Here is a 7256-nt window from a genome sequence, read left to right as displayed (position 1 = left end):
AAGTAAATCAAAAGATGGCATTCTACTATTGCAGGAAACTGCTGAAAAGATTTTTAAAAATGTGTGCATATGCTTATGGATTACTGATAGTGGCTGTTTTCTTTCCATTAACAGTTCTTTAGTTTCAATTTGATGAGTTGATGCTAGGATACTGAGAAAATCTATTGTCTAAATTATTATTTATCCCAATGGTGCATTAACCATATTATGGACCTTCTTATACAGCCATCACTGCTTTCCTGGATCTTGACTGAAAACAACCATTGACTTTAATAGAAGTAGATCATCATGTAGGCAGTGTTTATGAAAGGTCTTAAAGTATACAGCACTGATGTTTAAGTCATTTTGGGCGTAGTGAGTTTTATTTAGTTTTATTTTTCCGTAGGTTCTGATCTAACCCGAGGGATTGCATCAGACACAGTAGCTAAATATTCCCCCCTTGATATCGAAGAGTTTGTTTTTCTCCTTCCTTTTAAAGCACATTTGCAAAACATTTTTCATGCCGTTCACATTTTTGGCAAGCTTATAAACTTCCCTTTAGGCTTTAAAGAAGTTGCCTCTCCTCTCTACAATATATAAGAAATATTTCTTTATGCCAGTTCACATATATTTCAACTAACAGACAGAAATACAAATGTCTTAAGGGTGGCCACATTTTCTGTGTATAGGAATAGACAGTGTGAGTAAGTTGGCATTGTGGCCTTTGCAGTGTTCCAGCTGTACAAAAGGGCAGAACATTTAACATTATAACCTTGTACTTCAGGGACTTTGCCTTAAGTGAGAGGCCAAGGTCAAACTCTGCATTAAACTGAGGTTGCTTAGCCTCCTAACTGCCTGTCCACTTTTCAAAACTGTACAATAAGCAGAGTCATTTTTTTTAAAAGCCCACAGCTCAGAACTTAAAATCTACAGGGTTTTTTTTTTAAGAGCCCAAAATATATGTCTCCAAGCACTGATGTTTACTTATGTTTACTTATTTACCAAGGAAATTGGTGTCTGATGACTTTCATAATCTCAGAAAAACACAGTCCTATTTTACACCACAGCAAATCTTGTGGGGCCCACACGGAGACATGTTGAAAGGTATGGTGAGGATTAGATATCTGCTTACTGTACCAGGACTGAACCACATCAGAACAGCTATAACCATATATGTTCTGTTCCCAGTGAAGTGAATTGAAACCTTTATATAGATTGTAGGACTTTGAGTCAGAGCTCATTCTATTGTTTTGAAAGCTATTGTTTTAAAAGGTGTTGTGAGCCTCTCTAAGGATGCATGCATTCATCCTGACCTTTCAGATCCAAAATGTATCACATGGATAGGCCTGAAAGCAGCTTGTCCATCTATAAGCTTTTCACCAGCAACTTCATGGCAATTGCTGAACATTCCATCTTGAATTCTTAAACTTTATGACACACTACCACCATTCTATTTTTGTAAGGTTTTGGTTCTCGTCACTTACAGTGCATTTCCCTGACAGCATTTGATCTTTTCTATGTATCTCTATTACACACAGAGAGAGAATGAGAGAGAGAGTGTCTGCAAACAGGTTATGCTGAAGTAACTTGAATCACTCCAATATAACACACAAACACACAGGATAAAGTGGGGCACAAAATCCAATTAATTCAAGTTGGGGGAGGAGCCTATTCCATCTTTCAGGGGGAATTTCTTCTATTTAAAGCTGTACTCTAAAGAAAGTATAATCCTCTTAAACAGGATTGTTTTTAGTGAGGTGCCAAATGTCCAGGCTTTCTAGTGAAGACAAAATAGATACAGGTCTCAAATCAGCACTGCGGTGTGGTAAGCAATGGGTACAAATGAGACCTTAAGGTAACCAACTGGTACATCCTGAACATTTTTATTCATTGTGGGAGGTCTGATATGACAGTCCAAATCCTGGTTTTAAAGGAAGGAAGTCTGTTCTTTCGGAATGTGCTGTCCCTCATGCCTCACTGTGAAGTTAGCTTTGGGACATGTGTTTCATGGGATTCTTTCAGACATACTAGGTGAATTTAAGCTAAGCATATACTTCAGATGGAGATGCTTCTCATAGGATGTTATTATATATAAAGTTTTCTGAATCCACCCATTTTCACTATGCTATTGGCAGTATCCTCAAAGTATATGATAAATAGGCATTCTCAAACTTCATCAGGTACCTAAGGTAAGAAGGCAGGTATTTAGGAGTAAGTGGTAATAAACCCTCACCTCTGTTTCTTTTATGTGATTATCCCTTACTATATTTTTATATTATAACGGGGGAAAAGATAGATAGATAGATAGATGAATTTATTGTCATTGTTCTCAACAAAAAGAGAGCAACGAAATGAGGTGCTCTTCCACAAACATACCAACACATCAAACACACATATTCATAAACCATTTAAATACATCTGAAACCATTAAACCATTTAAACCATTAAAACCATTTAAATACATCTAAAACGGATAAACATTCATAAAACCATTAAAACCATTTAAACCATTAAATAAACATTCATAAACCATTAAACATTCATAAAACCATTAAAACCATTTAAACCATTAAATACATCTAAAACAGATAATCCTTCATAACCCTGCATTTAACCTAACCACAGCATTAATGAAAGGTCTCTACAGTGCTCTCCCCCCCCCCTTTTGTGTGTATGTGTGTGAATAAAATGAGTTGGCCCTTTCCCCCAAGGAACTTCTAAGCCTCCCAAGTGAACTGGAAATATATATATAATAGTAAATTGTTTTTTGGATGATGTTCAATCATATTTTCAGTCTAGGAGCAATTAATGAGAGGTCAAAGAGTAGAGGGCATGGGTGGGAACCCATGGTCACATAGACCAACAGCATGATGTAAGATCCAGATGAAAAGTTCCTTAGGAGATTAAAAAAAATATGCAAATTAGATTGCTTTCAGTAGCTAGGGAAAAAATAAAGTTGTGACAGTTATTCCATGCATTAAATTTCATTGGATTTACCTTCAGCAATTCCAGTAGAATGTGTATACTCCACTAGCCCATCACATAGCTTCCATGTTTTAAGCATATAAGAAATAGACATATTTCCAACTGACAGGAAGTGGGATGGGGTAAGGGTTAACAAAGTAGTAGTGATATTTCATCACCTGCTTCTAGTCAGCTCAGGGAAGCAAACATTGGTGAGGAAGCCCAGAATCTTTCAAGCTGCAATCAATCATCACAAAAAAAGTAGAGCTTGGGCAAAACTGTAACTAATACAGATGATGTTCTGCAGTTAATTGGTACATAGTTTAGAAATGCATTGACTACTCTAGTAATAGTTGAAGGAATACATATTTGGCATAAGATTCAATTTAATGTAGAAGAAGAGGAGATTGGATTTGTACCTTGCCCTTCACTACCCGAAGGAGTCTCAGAGCAGCTTACAATCTCCTTTTCCTTTCCCTCCCCACAACAGATACCCTCTAAGATAAGGTGGGACTGAGAGAGCTCTCCCCAAACTGCTCCTGAGAGGAACAGTTCTGAGAGAGTTATGACTGACCCAAGATCACTCCAGGAGTTGCATGTGGAGGAGTGCGGAATCAAATCTGGTTCTTCCAGGTAAGTCTTTGCACTTAACCACTACACCAAACTGACTCTCTAGTGGTGTAGTGTAGTGGTTAGGAATGGTGGACTGTAATCTGGAGAACTGGGTTTGATTCCCCAATCCTCCACAGGCAGCCAGCTGGGTGATCTTGGGTCAGTTACAGTTCTCTCAAGAGCAGTTCTCTCATAGCTCTCTTAGCCCTACCTACCTCACAGGGTGATCGCTGTGGGGAGAGGAAAGGAAGGAGATGCGGTTGCTCTGTATAAATCCAATTCTGGTTACTAGTTTTACATAGACGCTACAGAACCAGAGAGCAGAATTGTGAAGGCCAATAAGACTGTCAAGGCTAATATCCTATTCCAAGATCAGTTCCAGTAGCATAGGCCCCATGCCTGAGTCCGTCAAGAACAATATTCTTTGTTTCCTGGTTAGCACATCTAATATAATGTCTGCTTAAAGGATTAGTTAGGCATAATGTATCTCCAGAAAACAAAAGGCTTCTAATTAGAAAACCTGTTTTATTGTACACCTGTATAGCCTACTTTTCTTCCATAGAGCTCAAAGCTGGATATCACAGGTTACACTAAAATCTACATAAACAGTATAACGTAGGAGGCAGGGATTAGAACAATTCCAATCACAAAAGTATCAGTTCAATGGATTTGATAGAAAAGGGTTCCATGCATCATGGGCTCAAGGAGGGAGCATGGCTCAGTGGTACCTTGAACCACAAGGAAAGGGGGGGATATACGATAAATGAATAAAAATAAAAGCAAATTCAGTTTTTCTGTCATTTTAAATACCTGGGTCATGTTCTTTAATATCAGAAGAAGAGTTGGAAGGATTAGGACATCGATTTGATTATCATTTACATTGGTTTCAATGAGGAATATATTTCTGTGTGTAACTTTCTCCACAATAGTATACTGAGACGTTACACTTCTCACCTAAGGGAACATTCTTGCCAAATTTCACTCAAACAGGAGTTCATGTTCCCATTTCTATAGGCTATTACATCTCCCTGTTGCACAACTGGCCTGAAGGAGTGAATTGACACATAAACCGGCTTTCCTACCTTCCTTGGGATTCTTTAGTAAGGGAAGGGTTCTGTTTGTTTTATTTTTGGGGGGAGTACAAATCTGGTGGTGGAAAGACTCAAAGCCTGTTCATTCCCCTGTAGTATATTAGTATTTCATCTTTTTTCTTCCTGACCTGATATCAGAACCTGGCTAAGAGAAAACATGCTTCAAACAGTAGTATGCATCAAAGTATGGAGAGGAGAGCCAGAGTCAGTTCCATGTGATGACACAGTCCAGTTTTGTTTCTAAATACTGGTTATGGGTATATGGATAGACAGGCAGACACCCTGATTTAGCTATAAACAGACAGACCCATGCACATCAGGTTCCCCCTCCCCACCATGGTTGCTTTAATCACAATAAAAGAGTCCAAGTGATCTCAGATCCTGATTTCTCTCTTGAATAGATGAGCTGATTCTTGGACATCATTGATGATCTCTCTTGTGTTGTGTAACTGTGCATATTCATCCATCTCAAGTGGGAAAGCCTTAAGACTCTACCTCCATCCCCACTCCATGTGCAGGGCATATAGCTTGCCTATTACTCAGTGGACAAAGCCTGAACTTCTGCTTCTGTTCTCCCACAAGTTTCTGCACTCCAGCTTGCATGCCAGCATGTGCAAACAGAGCCTTTGCCTTGCTTAACAGGTGCTGACTCAGACAATGAAGTCAAACAAACAAAACAAAAAATCCATGGTCACGAAGAATCAGAAAGTCCTCCCTCAGCTGGGGACATGGTGCAATGACTGGTCAAATGTCAGTCAGGATAATCCTGACTGGGTGGGAAGAGTGGCTAGCAGAAAGGTTTTACAATGTTCAACTGCTTTGAAGTGCTCCTCACAAGAACAAAAAGCCAGAGATGGGGAGAAGGATTACAATGTGGCTGAAAACATTGCTGTGAGAGAGGTAGACACTGTTGGGACTTGCCTGGCCTCTTTTCTTCAGGAAATAGTCTTATCTGTAAGAGGGCGATATCTTGAATTGCTTGACCTTGAAGGTAGTCTAACCAGCATTGTATTGTATTTAGAGCGTCAGATAAGGCCTGGGGAAATCTGGATCCAAATCCACTCACTCATGAAGCTCACTGATTACTCTCCTCCAGACTCATTTGCATCATAGGGTTGTTTTAAGAAGAAATTGAAGAAGGAAAGACGCCGTGTATGCCATCCTGAGATGCTTGGAAGATGGGCAGGATTAAAAAAATGTAAAACATAGCCGCAGTACCCCCTCCCATTAGGAGTATGGCCTGTTGTGAAATTCAGTGAAATGGAGATGGTGATTCAGCATCACATTACCACAGAGAGAGGCATTGCTGCATCAGATAAAGCTTTGAATGCCGGAGGGGTGGTCCAAGTTGTTTCATCCGCTGTACGGTGACACTTAGCTGCTGCTATCACTCTTGTTGTCTGTTAACTGCCTCAAGCTTTGACCTGGAGGCCAGAGCAGCTCCCCTGGGTGGATCAATGAGAAGAAAAACATACAAGTGCACCAGTTATTAATATGCACTGGATGGTCCTGGGAGTGACAGCTGATGAGAGGTCTAAGCTAGAGGCTTTTTGGCATAACACTCTTCCGTGGCCTGAGGAGCAGGCACCCCACACCCCCTCCTTGGCTGGGACATCTCTCTTCTCAGCAAGTCTTTGGCTCAGTGTTTCACATTCCAGGGTATAATTTGGGGACATTTTTTGGGGGGGGGGAGGGAGAATTGCCACTTTTAAAACTGGCCCTGTGCCAGTTGTGAATAAGTGGCACAGGCAAACAGACTTTTACTCTTCTCCTGACATGACGTGATGAGAAAAGCATTGCCTAACTGCATCAGACTGCAGATGAAATCATGGGAGCAGGGCTAGTAATGGCAATTTTAAGTCTTTGGAATCACAATCATTAGCCCTGTCCATGTTAGAGTGAATACAAGCTCATCCAGAATGTACACACACGCATCTATTCATCAGGAAGGAACAACATGTGTTTCCTTTAAAAATAAAACTGGATAAAGATGGGGATTAAATCACATTTGGCATAGAACTTGTCAACACACACACAAAAAATCAAGTGGACACTGTACATGGATTGTGTGTGTTTAATATAACACCTATAGGGCTCTTCACTGCCTGTGAACCTACCTTCATTTCTTGTTGTTATCTTCTTATCTAACAGTGCTTCTGTAAGGAAAGGAAATGTAAATGGAATTGTTTGCCCATCGGGGCTTTTGTTGCTCCCTGTTCCTTTCCTGTATACATGGTGAAAGCTTACCTTGGGTGTGTTTATTTCCACTATAAGTTTCCCTCACCCCAGTATCTGTCAGATGTCCTTCACCTGGTTGCTGTTTTTACAACTTGCTGTCAGGAGCATATTTTTTATGCTTCCAGTGGCATCTTCCACCCATGTTTCTATGTAGTAGTTTCCTGCCCCTATGTATTGTAGAGATGTGTAAATGAATTGGAGAGGGGAGCAACATTTGGACAAAATAAAGGTTCTCAGTTTTGTAGGCTGTTAAAATAAGGTAATGTAAATCTTTTAAAAACATGGATCTAGAAGGCAATTTATGCAATTACTTGATAATGTGAGGAGACATTCCTTCTGCAAAGGAGATTGCTTCCTGTTTATGCATAAATC

This window comes from Heteronotia binoei, chromosome 7 (genome assembly GCF_032191835.1).
Source record: "Heteronotia binoei isolate CCM8104 ecotype False Entrance Well chromosome 7, APGP_CSIRO_Hbin_v1, whole genome shotgun sequence".
Lineage (NCBI taxonomy): Eukaryota > Metazoa > Chordata > Lepidosauria > Squamata > Gekkonidae > Heteronotia > Heteronotia binoei.
The sequence above is the reverse complement of the archived record's forward strand: the minus strand, read 5'-3'. Positions refer to the sequence as shown.